Here is a 17,288-nt window from a genome sequence, read left to right as displayed (position 1 = left end):
GTGTATGACCCCAAGAAATAGTCTCCTTCATATCTCTGAGACCCACCACAGCAATAAGATTCTTTGGCCCAAGCAAATAGTTGTCTAAAGTTGTAGAAACTAAAACTTGTGGAAGAGTATTTAACTATCAATAACCGAAACCCAAGTACCCTAGAAGACCTTTATAAAAATTCCCAGTTATAGAGGTAAAACCCTCTGATACTCACTAGACAATTTTAATCATCTCCCTCCACTAAAGACGGCAAAAAATGTGACTGTTCTCTATAATTAGTGGTCAAATGCTTAAGAAGAAACATGAAACATGTATAACCCCAAAGTAAACCCTGAAAATATTTACTATTACTGTAGTGATTTAACAGATATCCACAAATCTCTTGATGCTTCTCCCTCCAGTAGGTAAAACTTAACTTCCCTATTCTTGAGTGGAAACTGGACTTTGTGACTCACTTCTGATGAACCAAACATTGGGAGAGAAAGATAAAAACTTTATAGAAGAGAAGCCTGACAGAAACCACCTTAGCCAAATGATCAGGATTGGTCATATGTATTGATACCCTCTAGCCCTTGATACGATGGAATGAGAAGGGCATATTGCTTATGTGGAATTCTTTCTTTCCTTCTTTCCCCAAGTTTCTCAGTTTAATCATGAAAAAGCATCATACAAACCCAAGTTAATGGGCATGTTTTAAAATACCTGACCAATAATCTTTAAAAGTATCAAGACATAAATTAGAATGAAAGATTGAAGAACTGCCACAGAGTGGTAGAAATAAGGGCATATAACAATGTTAAATCCTAGATTAGAAAAGAAAAAATAATAATGGAAAAGCTGAAGAATTCTGAATGAAGTTTGTAGTTTAGTCAACAGTATTATACCGGTGTTAATTATTAGTTTTGATCATCATACCATGCTTATGTAAGATGTTAACATTAGGGGAAGCTGGATGAATGGTAGGTGAAGGCTGTATGTGCTATATGTGCAACTCTTCTGTAAGTCAAAAATTATTTTAAAACACAAAGTAAAAAAATGAAATATCAAAATTAGACATTAGCGGATGTTGATATTGCAGCACACTGCTTATAATCTGCAAAAATGTGGGTTTCCCAATTCTTGGCTTCTAAATAGAATAAACTAACTGTCAGCCAGCTGCTTCCTGTAAAATTCTGATTTCCAAGACAGAGTAGTAAAACAAGATTTGTTAAGCCTACTCAATTTTTCATTGCAAACTCAACAATTATTTTAAATCATAGCTCTTCCTAAAGTAAAAACTGAGGTTGCAAAAAAGAGGCAAGGAACAATGTGCTCGTAAAGTTCTTATCACAAAGGAGGAATATTAGTAACAGGAAAGAATTCCTCTAGCCACAGCCATAATTTTCAACTCTATTGCACAAAAAAACCTTTCTATTTAAGACCACTAAAAAGATGAAACTGGAGTAAGAAATGAATAGTGTTGCTAATAAACTACACATAAGGAATTGAGTACCATATGAAGGATAAATAACGTTGGAACTCTAAACCATACCAAACCAAAAATTCTACTTCAAAGGGAATCAAAAGTTCAGGATACCATTTGAAGGATATTGCAAGCATTTGCAAAAGGCAACGATATCTGAGTTGATATTAAAGTGCTTTTTGACCAAGTTGCTTATATTTTAAAATGTCATTTCTTTTAGAAAAATTGATGGTTTACAAAGAAAAGGAAAGAAAATTCCAGTTTCACTGTGGCAATGTAAGACTATTATGATGTATCCCTCCCAATGATTGAAACTAAAATTGCTGGGGAAAAAAATACAAAAAACACAACTATTGGAGAATTCTATAAAATACACAAAAGCAGGCAGAATATGAGAGCAGTCAGAAGTTAAAGGAGTAAATGCATGGTGAAGTATCTCCTAGACTTTTCTTTTTCTCTCATGGATTTGCCTCAAGGGTAGGTTTCAGCAGTTGAGTGGCTAAAAGGCCAACAGAACACACATGATTCTATACAAAGGATCAGGAAAGATGACACAGAATATGTTGGGATATCCCTGGAAAGGAGAAAGCTGGAGAGAGGATCCCCTAATTTTCTGTATGAATCTGCAAAAATCTCAGCCTAATTTTATGATATATATGCATGGGATAGACCCAATGAGCACAGAAAAGTCTAAAGGAATACAAAATGAGGTTTCGGTAACTACCTACAGAAGCTTATATAGAGCTTATGCTCTGTTCATATATTTTCCATTTGATTTCCGGCTAAATCAAAAACATCTCCATTACATTATAATAGGACCCAGGGTCTACATAACGTAAGAATTCCAAAATTGCTTGGCATACAAAGAATCAGAAAAATGTGACCAATAACCAAAAGAAAAGACAATCAACAAATCAACATCACACATCAGAGGAACTCAGATGTTGAAACTGTCAAAAGGAGGCTAGAAAGCAGCTACTAAAACTTTCTTCATAAGGTAAAAGGAAATACACTTCAAATAAATGAAAATATAATTATTCTTAGCACAGAGAGAGAAACAATGAAAATAACCAAATGGAAATTTTAAGCCTTAAAAAATGCAATATTTTAAATAAGAAGCTCACTGAATAAGCTCAATTGCAGAAGACAGATAACAGAGGAAGTGAAGATTAAAAAGAGCAACAAAAATTATTCAATTAAAAATACAGAGAAGAAACATTAAAACATAATGAGCAGAGTCTCAGGCATCTGTGAGAAAATATAAGATAAAAATCTAACACACATGTCTGGAGTTTCAGAAAGAGAAAAAACTTTGAAAATATGACAAAGGTTTTTCAAATTTGGTGAAACACATCCACTTATAGATTTCAGAAGTCAAGTGAGCCACAAAAAAGGTAAACACAAAGAAAGCCACACCTAGACATCTATATATAAATCAAATTGCTGAAAACCAAAGATAAAATAAACATTTTGAAAGCTGCTACAGAAAACTGGCACATAACATATTGGGGAACAATAATTTTAGTGAGTGTTGATTTTTCATCAAAATCCATGGAGGCCAGAAAGATAGATATTCTCTGATGAAGGGAAACTGAAGGAAATCATCGTTAACAAATGTGCTCTAAACAAATGCTAAGGGAAGCTTCATGAGCTCAAAAGAACTAATTCTTGAGGGAAACTTGAAGTTTCAGGAATAAAGCAAGTTCAACAGAAATATTGAATAGCTAAGTAAAAATAAAAGACGATTCTTTTTCCTCTTAAGTTGCTTAATATAGTTATAAAATATAGGTTTTATTATTAACATATGATGAGACCAAAAGAACAGAAGACCGCTATTGAAAAGACAGTTTGTTGCTCACAGTTCTCAAGAGAAGAGGGCACCTCAGCTACACAGAGACATATGGGGAAGTCCCAGTATTAGTCAAGATGCAGGAGAGACGGGAAAACACGGGCAGGAGCCTATGTTGTGGTTTTCATGGGAAGGAATGAGCAAGGCACGGTAAGCAGGCCAAGCAGGTTTAGGATTGACTGATTTGAATAACTTCAGTGAGGCCTGGAGTATAGGGATGTCCCTAGTTGTCTGGTACCTGGTACTGGGATGATTCGAGTAGGGAAAGAGTGGCCAGAGTATGAAAACCCTGTGAAAGGCCAATAAAGGAAGTGATGGGGGCATGGGCTTCTCTTGGATTGGTTTGCATATGAAAAGTGCACTCACAAGCAAGTTGTTTACTACCTCAAGGAATTGGATGGCCATGGATTGGAAGTTTCCCAGGGTCAATAAGACCCCAGACACCAAAATAACAGAATAAATGACATGCTTAATACTACAAAATATATTATTGTGAAAGCAAAGTTATAACATTGTCTGATGGAGCTTCAGTGCTTATAGATATAATCTGTATGACAATCATAACATAAAGGTCAGTCGGAGAGGGATATTAAAATGTCTATATTGCTGTAAGTTTTCTACATTTTATGGAAAGTATTTCAACTTTAAGTAGATTTTGAAAATTTAAACATGTATTATATAATTTGAAAAGCAATCATTAAAAATTTAATACAAAACGATATAGCCAAAAATCCAATAAGAATATGAGAATTTGAAAAAGTGTCAATTCATCATAAAGAAAACAGAAAAAACAAAACAGATAATTTAAAAAAGTGGACAAGTAGAGAGTAAAAATAAAATGGCTGATATAAATTAAACCATATTAATAATTACATTAAATGTTAATAGCCTAAACCATGGGTCACCAAACTACTACTCAGGGACCAAATTCAGCCGACTGCTCATTTTTTGTAAATAAAGTTTAATTGGAACACAGCCATACCCATTTATTTATGTATTGTCTACACTGAATATTGTCTACATCATTACATCTACACTGAAACTACAAACATTGTTGATCGAAACTAAAGAATGCTCAAATACATGGAGAGAGATATCATGTTCATAGACTGAAAAACTGAATGTCATTAAGATTATAATTCTCCCCAAACTGATCTACCTATTAAATGCAATTCCAATATTGTACCAATGTGATAAGCTGATTCCACAACACGTGAAAATGCAAAGGAACTAGAATAATAAAAGCAATTTAAGAAAAAAGTTTGGATTTATTATGAAGACATAGCAATCAATAGAGTTTAGTATTAGTGAAAAGATAGGCATATCAATCAATGAAGTAAAATAGTCTAGAAGTGTACCCACACATGTAATTTCAGTTGATTTTTAACAGTGCTCAGGCAATTCAATGGAAAAAGGAACGTCTTTTCCAAATATCGTGTTATGTCGATAGAATATCTGTATGGGGCAAAAAATAAGCCCAAGTCCTTACTTCACACCATATATAGATATAAAGTGAAAGCAAACCACAGATCTAAAAAATGAAACTATAAAACTAGAGGAAAACAGAAATAATTCTTCTTTGCAATTTGGTAATAGGCAAATGTTTCCTAACTAGAAAACAAACAAAAAGTACACAATATGAAAAAAAAAAACCTGATGAATTGAATGCCACCAAATTAAAATAATTTTATTCTAGGAAAACACCACAAACAGGGAGAAAGTATCTTCAAAGCACATATCAGACAACAGGCTTGTCTCCAAAAATATAAGAGACTCTTTCAACTCAATAATAAAAAGATAACCCAATAAAAATGGTGAAAATATTTGAAGAGATATTTTACAAAAGCATATATGCAAGTGCATACGCATATGAAAAATGCTCAAAATTATAAATCACAAAGGATATGTAAATCTAAAATCACAATGAGTTGCCACTGCATAAGAAGACCTTAAAAAACAGTAATAATAAAATATGACAGTACCAAGCATTGGTGAGAATGCAAAACAACTATCACTGTCATAGATTACAGAAAGAATGCCAAATGGTACAGCCACTCTAGATAATAGTTTTGGGATTATTATAAAGTTAAACATGTATTTACCATATGACCCAGTCATCCACTCATGTGTATTAGAAGTGAAAGTGTATGTATCAACATAGACTTGCACATGTATGTTCATTGTGGCTTCATTGGTAATTGTACAAAACTGAAAACAAACCAAATATCCATTAACAGGTGAATAGAGAAACCAATTGTGGCATATTCATAGAATAGAATACTACTCAGCAAGAAAAGGGAAAAAACTGTAGATACACACGACAACATGGATAAATCTCAAAATCATTATAACGAATGTAAAGAAACCTGTCGAAAAAGGATGTATACTATATGATGCTGTTTCTATAAAATTCTCAAAACTAATCTACAGTTATGTATCTACTAGTGATTGCCTGAGGATGGGGATGGAGAAGAGGATGGTTGATAAAGGGAGACGAGGAAACTTTGCGGAGTGATAAAAATGTTTACTATCCTGATTATGGTGATTGTTTCAAAGCCTTATGCATATGTCAAAACCGATCAAATTGAGTATTTTAAATATGAGTACGGTATAATATTTCAAGTATATCTCAATAAAGTGATAAAACCACATAAAGGATGAAAGGGAAAATTATTTCTTTCTGTTTGAAATTGTCACACAGTAATATTTATTCTGCTGCCTTCCAGAAATCTGCCATCTCAGTACGGCATAACAACTTGTAACTTTAAACAACTGCAGGTGTGTGAAAACACTTTCCTTTGGTAAGCAGAGGTAGTCTAAAGGATAGAAAACACTTGTGTGTCTTGCTTTTGCCTGTCAGTATTCCATACAATTCCATGCCTAGAAATTTATTATTTCCTTCCTTGATACCTACAAACATGGACATGCTAAGCTATGTCACACACTGCCCTGTATGACTAACACTGTCAATAGTAACAACTGCCACCAAAATTAGTTAGACTTGTGCTTCACAATTACCAATTTTTTCTTCACATAACAATTACTGGAATTACCAATATAAATCCATTTTCTTTAACAACAGGTAAATGATTCAGGACTATCATCTCTGTGTCAACAGATTTTCTCCAGTTTGATTTTCCTGTTTTTCTATGACTCCTTTAACACAATACTGCTTCTTTTTTCCTCCCTGCACTGAAGTTATATTAATTGGTGCAGAAAGCCAGTAAGTTATTACATGAACTATCTAGTGTCAACTCAGCTCCTTGTTTTGAAGCTTTACTTAATTTTGGGGTGGTGGAGACATTTATCTTAAGCCACTAATAAAAACTGTACAGAAACTGAATGGATCATTTGTCTATAAGAGTATCATTTTTGAGGAGACAAGTTTAGTTAATTAGTTAATTACTTGGTATGAAAGATAAAAGTCACTTCTGCTTTTATGGTATTTACTCTGGTAATAAACGGAAAGTTTCTGTACTTAATGTTTATTCACTTTCTAGCAGCTTTCCTAAGTACCAAAACATAGTTGCATTTAAAGTGCCAAAGACTTCCTGGCAGTAAAAGTCAAATACTTCCAGTAACGATCTTATAAAACTTGGTATTTGGAGTAATTACACATCACAGGAGATGGCTCTCATGGCGTTAGAGCTGGAGTAGCTACAGATATTACTCCATCCAGCCACCAGATTTCTCGGGTATGTTAGCTGCAGCCCAGGTAGCTAGCAACTTATCTGAATTGACAAACTGAGTTATTTATTCTTCTCTTCATTTAATTGTATGACTTGTTACTCCATCACTTGATCTAATAATCTGTTAAAGAAATAAATTCTATAATACCACAAAAGAGCAAAGTAAGTAACTAATTTTAAGATATGATATTTGTACTTTGACTGCCCCAAGGAATAGAAGTATGTAATGACAGATTGCAAAATAATCACACTCTCTCTATAACTACGCTCCAATCCAATATTATAAATAAATTACTGTTTCCACTTTCTCTAATCTTACCCAAATATACCCAGGATTTTAGTATCTTCAAGCTACTGAATAAAGGTCAACTTCCTCATACATTATACATTCCCCATTTTCTTGTTCAAGAAAACACTAAGTACAAGACAAGAACATTTCCTGCTTGAATGTGGTAGGCTCTAATTTAAGTTTGATTAGGTTGGTGCAAAAGTAATCACGGTTTTTGCAATTTTTTTAGGGGTTTTTGCCGTGATTACTTTTGCACCAACTTAATGCAAAGCTTGTAGTCACTTCTGTGTGGAGAGTAAATTGTAGATGTGGCATGGGTAGAAATAAAGATGTAAGATAGGTGTCTACTGCCTTCATGTGTCATGAAGTGGAATAGGCTGACAGCAAAGAGGTAAACATATCTGGATGGTATTTTGAATGTCAAGTTGACAGTCTGCTCATGTGTGGTAAGAAAATGAGAGAAATTATGATGGATTCTAGGTTTGCATCTTAGATGGCTGAATGGATGATGGCATAATTGAATTAAGTGGATAATATGGGGAAAGTTATAAATAGGTGGATATGGAGGATACCATTATAAATAATTTAATATTGGAAATAAGAAATTCAAGGTACAAACTGAATGGAAAGAAGTCAAGTATGTAGAAAAGTTCAGTGTTGAAAGTAAAAGTATGGGAGTAATTAGCATGTAAATGGTATTTACACCCACATAGAAAAAAAATCACCTAGGGAGAGAATATAGGTAGAACTGTAACATTCCAAAATTTAGAGTTTGGGTGTAAGAGGAATCAGCAGTGAGACTGAGGAGGGGCAGCTGGCAAAGTTGAAGGAAATTTTTGGATTTTTGGGGGATTTTTTTTTTGAGACTGTATCTGTCAGAGCAGTTTTAGGTTCATAGCAAAATTGAGTGGAAAGTAGAGAGTTCTCATATACTCCCTGACTCCACATGTGCACAGCTTCTCCTATTATCAACATCGCCCACCAGAGTGGACATTTGTTATAATTGATGAACTTACATTGACACGTCATTATCACTCAACGTCCATAGTTTATATTAGGGTTCACTGTGGTTGTACATTCTGTGGGTTTCAACAAATGTATGATAACATGTATGCACCATTATAGAATCATACAGAATAGTTTCATCGCCCTAATAATGTGGGCTAATCTTTTGTTTATAACATTTTCTCTCTTATCAGCACCAGTATTACTCTTTCTTATGCTTGTAATAATTATGGCATGGTTTTCAGTTACTTGTGGGTGTAACCAAGAACCAATGCCCCGAATCTAGTTTCCAATTACTGTGACTTTTGCCCAATAATACGCAACAGACGTGTAGTGGCTTGTGAAACTGGAAGGAAATAACAGTATAATCATACCTCATTCTTTTAAGCTGCCTATAGAATTTTTTTCTGTCATGAAACAATAGATTAGTAATCAGGAAAATAAATACCAAAACCACAATGATATGCCACTGTATATCCACTAGGATGGTTATAATTAAACAGGGAGATAAACACAGGAATGATGATGTGGAAAAATTGGAACCTTCATAAGTTACTTGTGAAAAGGTAAAATAGTGAAGCCACTTTTGAAAACAGTCTGCCAATTTCTCAAAAGGTTAAACATCGAGTTACCATTTGACTCAGAAATTCCATTGTTAGGTGTATACCCAAGAGAAATGAAAGCATATGTCCACACAAAAATTTGTACATAAATGTTCATAGCAATATTAATCATAATGGCTCCAAACTGGAAACAACCCAAATGTCCACCACTGATGAATGAATTAATAAATGTAGCACATCCATACAATGAAATATTATTTAGCAATAAAAAGGAATGAAGTACCTATATATGCTACAACAAGGGTGAACCTTAAAAACATGCTAATGAAAGAGGCTGGTCACAAAAGACTATATAGTGCATGATTTCATTTATATGAAATATCTAGAATAGGCAAATCAAAAAAAGACAGGAAGTACATCAGTAAGCAGTTGCCTAATTGGTAGGGTGTGGGGGTGTGCAGAGAATGGGAAGTGACTGGGTGTGGGGTTTCTTTTGGGGATTATGAAACTATTTTAAAACGTATTGTGGTGATGCTCATGAAACTTAGTGAAAATACTAAAAACTATTGAATTGTGTATTATAAATGGGGGAATTATATGGTATATAAATTATATATTATAAATTGATTAGATTTTTTTAAAAGCAAAGATTTTTATGATGGCAGAGTGTTTATGCTGAATATTATCAAGAATGATGAATTCCTAACTGTTTTCAGCAAGAAGGAGGTCAGTCATGATTTGACAAAAGAATTGGGAATGAGAATCCACCTAGAATAAACAGAAAATGTGAATCAAGTAAAAACAGTGACTTCAGGCAACACTTTAGATTAATTTACTATGAAAAGATTCAGAGAAATCATGTTATAGCTGGAAGTCAGGGTATAGTTTTTTTGTTTGCTTTAATATGAGTGAGATTAAATCATGTTTTTATGCACATGTGTAGAATCCAGAAAGAAAATGTGAATTTATAATCTGAGAAAAAGTGTAACTGCAGAAATTCCTGAGTGGTTAAGATGACATTGACTATTGAATCCTGTGGAAAGAAAAGGAGGTGACCTTTGATAGAAGCAAGCATTTCTTCCATTTTAATAGGAGGTAAGGTAAAAAAAAAATGGATTCAGGTTCAGGTTGGTTGGTAGATTTGATGATGAGAAAATGAGAAAATTTCTGACATAACAATGTTTCACTATACTATTTCTAATGTAGTTAAATAGTAGGCTAGAAGATTAACTTAAGTATAGAGGAGGGGAAGGTGTTTCAGAGTGATGAGATGTAAAATATTCATTTTGGAGAATTATAAAAATCAGTAAATAAGTTGTGCTCATTGAACTTTGGGACCAGAAATTTGAATTACAATTGATGTGAATTTTTTTTCAATAATGTTAAATCACTGCAGTGTAGGCAAATAGTAAGTAAATACTTGGTTTTAAACATATTTTGGGTCCTTTTCACATGCCTTCACAATGGAGATAGCAAAGAGCAAGTAAACATGTGGTATTTTGTGATGACAATTTCAGACCATGGCAGGTAAGGAAGGAAAGAGGGGAGTGAGATGCATGTTTCAACTGTAAAAGAGTTATAAAATCAGTCAACAGAAATCTCAATTAGAAAAAAGTATTTGTAGCATAGAAGTATTTTTTTTTAACGAGGCAAAAATATACTTAGAGGTTTGTTCTGAGAATGACATGTTTTCAAAGAAGATTTTTGAGTCCCTGAGTTATTAGAGGTAGAAAGTCTAGGGTACCACCATGAAGGTATGTAGCTAAAGTGGAGTAGATAAAGCTGACCAGGGGTGGAAGTCAAGAATGTGAAAGGTAAGGTGTTGGATGAATCATTCACAAATAATTAAAGTCACACAAATTGGTGCAAGAATACTGGGGGAAGAGAATGAATGAGTCAGCTTTAAAATCTCCAGGGAATAAAGGACAAGTAACCCAAAGGCTGATAGACGGTGTGATAAGGAAAGAGAACAAGTAACATAATGTGATGACATGCATTGCAAAAAATCTGCATCTTTTGGGAATGGCGGGAGGAGAAATGATCTAGAGTGGCCATAAAAAGCAAAAGGTGCCTTCATCATGAAATCTTTACCCATTACTATGTCCAGAATGGTATTGACTGGGTTATATTCCAGGGATTTTAGAGTTTGGGGTTTTACATTAAGTGTTTAACCCATCTTGAGTTGATTTTTGTATATGGTGTAAGAAAGGGTTCCAGTTTCAATCTTCCGCATATGGCTAGCCAGTTACATCAGCACCATTTATTGAATAGGGAGTCCTTTCTGCATTGCTTTTTTTTTGTCAGCTTTGTCAAAGATTGGATAGTTGTAGGTGTATGGTCTTACTTCTGGGTTCTCTATTCTGTTCCATTGGTCAATGTGTCTGTTTTTATACCACTACTGTGCTGTTTCAGTTACTGTTGCACTGTAGTACAGTTTGAAGTCAGGTAGCATCATGCCCTCCAGCTTTGTTCTTTTTACTTACATGGCCTTTTCTATTAGGGCTCTTTTTGGGTTTCATATTAATTTCAAAATAGCTTTTTTCTAGTTCTGTGAAGAATGTCATTGGTAGTTTGATAGGAATAACATTGAATCTATAAATTGCTTTGGGCACTATGAGCATCTTAAAATTGACTCTTCTTATCCATGAGCATGGAACGTTTTTCCATTTGTTTGTGCCATTTCTGATTTCTTTGGGCAGTTTTTAATAGTTATCCTTGTAGAGCTCTTTCATCTTCTTGGTTAGCTGTATTCCTAGGTATTTTCTTCTTTTTGTGGCTATTGTGAATGGGATTGTGTTCCTGATTTGGCTTCAGCTTAACAGTTGTTAGGGTGTAGGAATGCCATCAATTTTTATACATTGATTTTGTATCCTGAGACTTTGCTGAAGTTGTTTATCTGACTAAGGAGCTTTTGGACTGAGACTATGGGGTTTTCTAGATATGTGATAATGTCCCCTGCAAACAAAGATAGTTTGACTTCTTCTCTTCTTATTTGGGTGTCCTTTATTTCTTTCTCTTACCTGATGGTTCTGACCAGGGCTTCCAATACTATGGTGAATAGGACTGGTGAGAGAGGGCATCCTTGTCTTGTGCTGGTTTCCAAGGGGAATGCTACGAGCTTTTGCCCATTCAATATGATGTTGGCTGTGGGTTTGTCATAGATGGCTCTTACTATTTTGAGGTATGTTCCTTCAATACCTAGTTTATTGAGAGTTTTAACATTAAGAGATCTTGAGTTTTATCAGAAAACTTTTCTGCATCTATTGAGAGATTCATGTGGTTTTTGTTCTTAGTTCTATTTATGTGATGAGTCACATTTATTGATTTGTGTATGTTAAACCAACCTTGTATCCCAGGGATAAAGCCTAGTTGATTGTGATGGAAAGGCTTTTGGTTGTGCTGTTGGATTTGGTTTGCCAGTGCTTTGTTGAGAATTTTTGCATTGATGTTCAACAAGTGTATTGGCCTGAAGTTTTCTTTTTCGTTGTTTCTCTGCAAAGTTTTGCTATCAGGATGATGCTAGCCTCCGAGTTAGAGCGGAGTTCCTCTTTCTCAATGTTTTGGAATAGTTTCAGTAGGAATGGTACCAGGTCTTCATTGCACATTGGGTAGAATTGAGCTGTGAAATCATCTGGTCCTGAACTTTTTTTGGTTGGTGGGCTATTTAATATTGATTCAAATTCAGAGGTCATTATTAGTCTGTTCAGAGATTTAATTTCTTCCTGACTCAGTCTTGGGAAGGTATATGTATCCAGGATTGTATCTATTTCTTCTAGATTTTCCAGTTTGTGGAGGTGTTCATAATATCCTTTGATGGTTATTTTTATTTCTGTGGGATCAGTGGTGATATCCTTGTTTTTAATTGTGTTTATTTGAGTCTTCTCTGTTTTCTTCTTTATTAGTCTAGCTAGTAGTCTATTTTATTAACATTTTCAAAAACAAACTACTTTTTTATCTTTTGAATGGTTTTTCATGTCTCAATATTCAGTTGCAACAAAAGCAAAAATTGACAAATGGGATCTGATTAAACTAAAGAGCTTCTGCACAGCAAAAGAAACTATCAACAGAACGAACAGATAACCTACAGAATGGAAGAAAATTTTTACAAACTATGCATCTGACAAAGGTCTAATATCCAGCATCTATAAGGAACTTAAACAAATTTACAAGAAAAATCCAAAGAACTCCATTAAAAAGTGGGTGAAGTAAATAAAAAGACAGTTTTCAAAAGAAGACCTACATGTGACCAACAAACACATGAAAAAAAGCTCGACATCACTGATCATTAGAGAAATTCAAGTCAAAACCACAATGAGATACAATCTTACACCAGTCAGAATGGCTATTTTCAAAGTGTCAAAAAATAACACATGCTGGCAAGGTTGTGGAGAAAAAGGAGCACTTACACACTTTTGTTGGAGTGCAAATTAGTTTAACCATTGTAGAAAACAGTGTGGTGATTCCTCAAAGTCCTAAAAGACAGGACTACCATTCAACCCAGAATCCCGTTATTAGGTACATATTCACAGGAATATAAGTTGTTCTATCATAAAGACCCATGCCTGTATATGTTTATTGCAGCACTAATCACAATAGCAAAGATGTGAAATCTACATAAATGCCCATCAATGATAGACTGGATAAAGAAAATGTGGTATATATATATACCATGGAATATGATACAGCCATAAAAAAGAATGAGATCATGTCCTTTGCAGAAACACATACGAAGCTGGAGGTCATTATCCTTAGCAAACTAACTCAGAAACAGAAAAGCAAATACCACATGTTCTCACTTACAACTGGGAGCTAACTCATGAGAACACATGGACACACAGAAGGGAACAACAGATACTGGGGCCTATCGAATGGTGGATGGTGGGAGGAGGGAGGGGATCAGGAAGAATAACTTATGAGTTCTGTGCTTAATACCTGGGTGATAAAATAATTTGTACACCAAACCCTTGTGACATGCAATTTACCTATACAACAAACCTGCACATGTGCCTCTGAACTTAAAAAGAAAAGCAAGCAAAAAGAACTCTTGCTTTATCTCTGAGGTTTGTCCAGAAATTTGCTAATGGTAAACTTGATTTCCGGAAAAACAGGGGAAAGGTTTGGGAGGTACAGAATGAGTCATTAAGTGGTTTGGGATTATGATTTTCAGTGACGATCAATCAGTGTGGAGCCATGACTTTGAACTCAGTGGATGAGGTAAGCATGATGCTATTTGTTCTTAGCTCACAATAGTTTAACAGTTCAATTTGGAGTCCTTAGGATTTTGCTGGAAGTCATAGACTCACTATGTTATTGTTCGCTCTTGAAGTTTAGAGTGAAAGGCCAAGCAAAATTAAAAATTCACCACTATATATTAGCAATGTGAGAGAAAAGATTAAATAAAATCCTCCAAGTTTATTTTCCTATTAATAAGCCTCTTGGTTCAGCAGTCTAATTAGTTTCCATCATGAGTACTAAGAAGAATCATTGTTTCACTTAAAATGTGTGATGTTCCAAACTTACATTTATGTATAGTATAGAATATTCTCTACTATATGATTAAAATCTTAGAGGTTTTTTTTTTTCAAAAACTGCAATTTGAGATGTCCATATCAGAATGAAATGTAGTTTGAAGAATTAGTATTTTCTCATTCTTCTCCTTCTCCCTCTTGTATTTTTGGCCTCTTCTACCCCTGCCTCCTCTTCTTCTTTTAACATTAGCCTAATTAATAAGCAATTTGAAAAATGGAGATTAGTTTTTTCTAAAAATACAAAAAATTAGCCGGGCGTGGTGGGGGGCGCCTGTAGTCCCAGCTACTCGGAGAGGCTGAGGCAGGAGAATGGCGTGAACCTGGGAGGCAGAGCTTGCAGTGAGCCGAGATTGCGCCACTGCACTCCAGCCTGGGCGACAGAGCAAGACTCTGTCTCAAAAAAAAAAAAAAAAAAAAAATCTGATAATATTTCCATCTTTCAAATGTTCTTTAATATCATATACCTAAGGTTGGGTATATGATACTTCAATATTTATATTGAAAAATCAAAGTAAAATTGTATTATATTAATAATTAAGCTTAGTGTTAAATAACATTTTTCACTGGCAAAGTTTTTTAGTGCTTTTTGATGGCTTTTGGCTACTTCTAGCCAACTTGACTTTTAAAAAATAAGTTACATAGAGAGAACAATCATAAAAGTTATGGAAATACATATAAATGAGTTATAAAAATGTCATCTTTACAGACTAATGACCTAAAACATTCTTAGCATTAGAGGCAAAAAGCAAAAGACTTAAAATGAAAATTTGGCTTTGAATCAAAGTATTCTGATAGACAACTACAGAAGTTCTTAAATATTATTTATATTCAGTTTCTTGACCCTAATTACAGCCGCCTCATGGGGTGGCAGCAGAGTATTGAGACCACAATATTTACAAGAGAAAAACAATATTGGGATTGACTTTTGGAGGGGGACAAAAAATACTTTATTGCTCATCTAAAAGACAACTAATTGATTTTTTTTAAGATTTCCAAATTGGCGGCCAGAGAATTATTCACATTATTCTCTATGGCATAAAGAAATGTTCTGTTCCTAATGCCAAAGAAATTTGAATAAAACTGCTTTTTTTCTTTTTCTTTTGTCCTATGAATAATTATACCTATTTGCTCTTGCCTATGCTATTTTCCCCTACTTCATAAGACTGAGTGTTTTATGTGTTTGATGTAGAAATTGTGACAGAATTTTAAGGACATGAAGGTTAATACTGGATTTTGTATTTCTCTTTGACCTTCCTAATTTATCAATGTAAATATGGTCCACTGCTAAAACAATTGGAGTCTTGTTGTTACAAATCTTATCAAAGATAATTGCATTTAAAATAAATTCAATTCAATATATCTTTACCAGAGTCTTCTCTATAGGTACATCAGGAATCGAGACACACGAGATCCTTGGTGTCGAAGCACTTCTATTCTAGTTAGGGATAAAGATAGTTAAAGATTAAACAAACACAAAATATTATTTCTGATTGTGACATGTACCAGGAAAGAAACAAACAAGGTTATGGGAGTAACTAGCACATGTTACCAGATGGGGAAATCAAGAAAGGCACTTTGGGAAGTAATAGCTTAGTGTTATTAAAGGGAAGTGGAATGAATTATGAAAATGTCTTGGAGAAGCATGGTCTAGGCAAAGGAAGAACAAATGCCAAGTTAAGAGCCAGTAATGAGCTTGGCATGTTTGACAAACAACAAGGTGACTAAATTGTCAAACCACTGTGACCAAGAGAGATAATGGTAAAAAATGAGATCAGAGAGTTAGGTAAGGACCTGATTACATAGAGCATTGAGGACAATATTAGGGAATTTGGAGTTTATTCAATTTGTGATACGAAAACATTGCACCAGTGCTTGTGTTTTGATCAGGGGAAGAGCATGATTTGCTTTATGTTTTAAATAGATCATTTTAACTTCTGCGTGGAAAATAGACTATGGGCAGAGTGGGAAATAAGGAAACCAAATAGTAAATTCATTGCAGTATCCTAGACAAAATATCATGGGTTGGATTAGCAGAGTAACAGGCAGGGATTGTGAGAAGCAGCTCCAAGATAAAATGTGGAAATTAGTTCTGGTAGGATTTTCTTATTAATTGCAAGTGGGATATGCAATAGAATGAGAAGAATCAAGTGTGATTCTGGGTGTTTGGCCTGGTAAAATAAATGAAAAGAAGGTTGTGTTAAAATAAATGAGAAAATATTTATCTCGAAAGTCAAACCTTGTCATTGAAGTAAGTTTGGTCAACATTAGCTAATAGTCAAGTTGTCTGGGATATGTATGGAGTCAGTGCACATTTTTGAGCACCTAAAGTGACAGCTCAAGTACTATGTGAGGCACTTGACAGACAGAGATAAAGAATAACTTATTTCCATTCATACATAATTCATAAGTTATTTTAAGAGTATCATATATTTCAGAAGATTGAGATCCCTAGCTCTGGTTTACACTTTAAAAAAAGCAGAAACAAAATCAATGTAACTTCAATCTTCTAACTAACTTAAAATGTTTTAGCTGACCACGTATTTTCTGGACTTCTCTCCCAATAGCAACAACACAGACAGTTATTTGGCTTTGAATAGAAATCCAACCTAAACATATTTTTGAACTTTTCTCTTTATGTTTTATTGACACAAATTATGGATTTGTGTACTCCAATGCCTAATTCCTAACCTGGTATGAAGAAATGGGAAATAATGACAACAGAAAGTTGTCTATACTGTGTTCTATCTCTATCACTCAGCGTTAGATGGGAGGGAGATGACCCTATACATAATATTCTATGTAGAATAGAGAAGCAGCTTATACCAGAAAACAACAGTAATCGGACAAGCTGTACGTCCAATAGCAAAACAAAACTGTGTCACTGAAAAAAATATTCCATCAAGTGGGTTTC

This window comes from Nomascus leucogenys, chromosome 16, assembly GCF_006542625.1.
Source record: "Nomascus leucogenys isolate Asia chromosome 16, Asia_NLE_v1, whole genome shotgun sequence".
Classification (NCBI taxonomy): Eukaryota; Metazoa; Chordata; class Mammalia; order Primates; family Hylobatidae; genus Nomascus; species Nomascus leucogenys.
The sequence above is the reverse complement of the archived record's forward strand: the minus strand, read 5'-3'. Positions refer to the sequence as shown.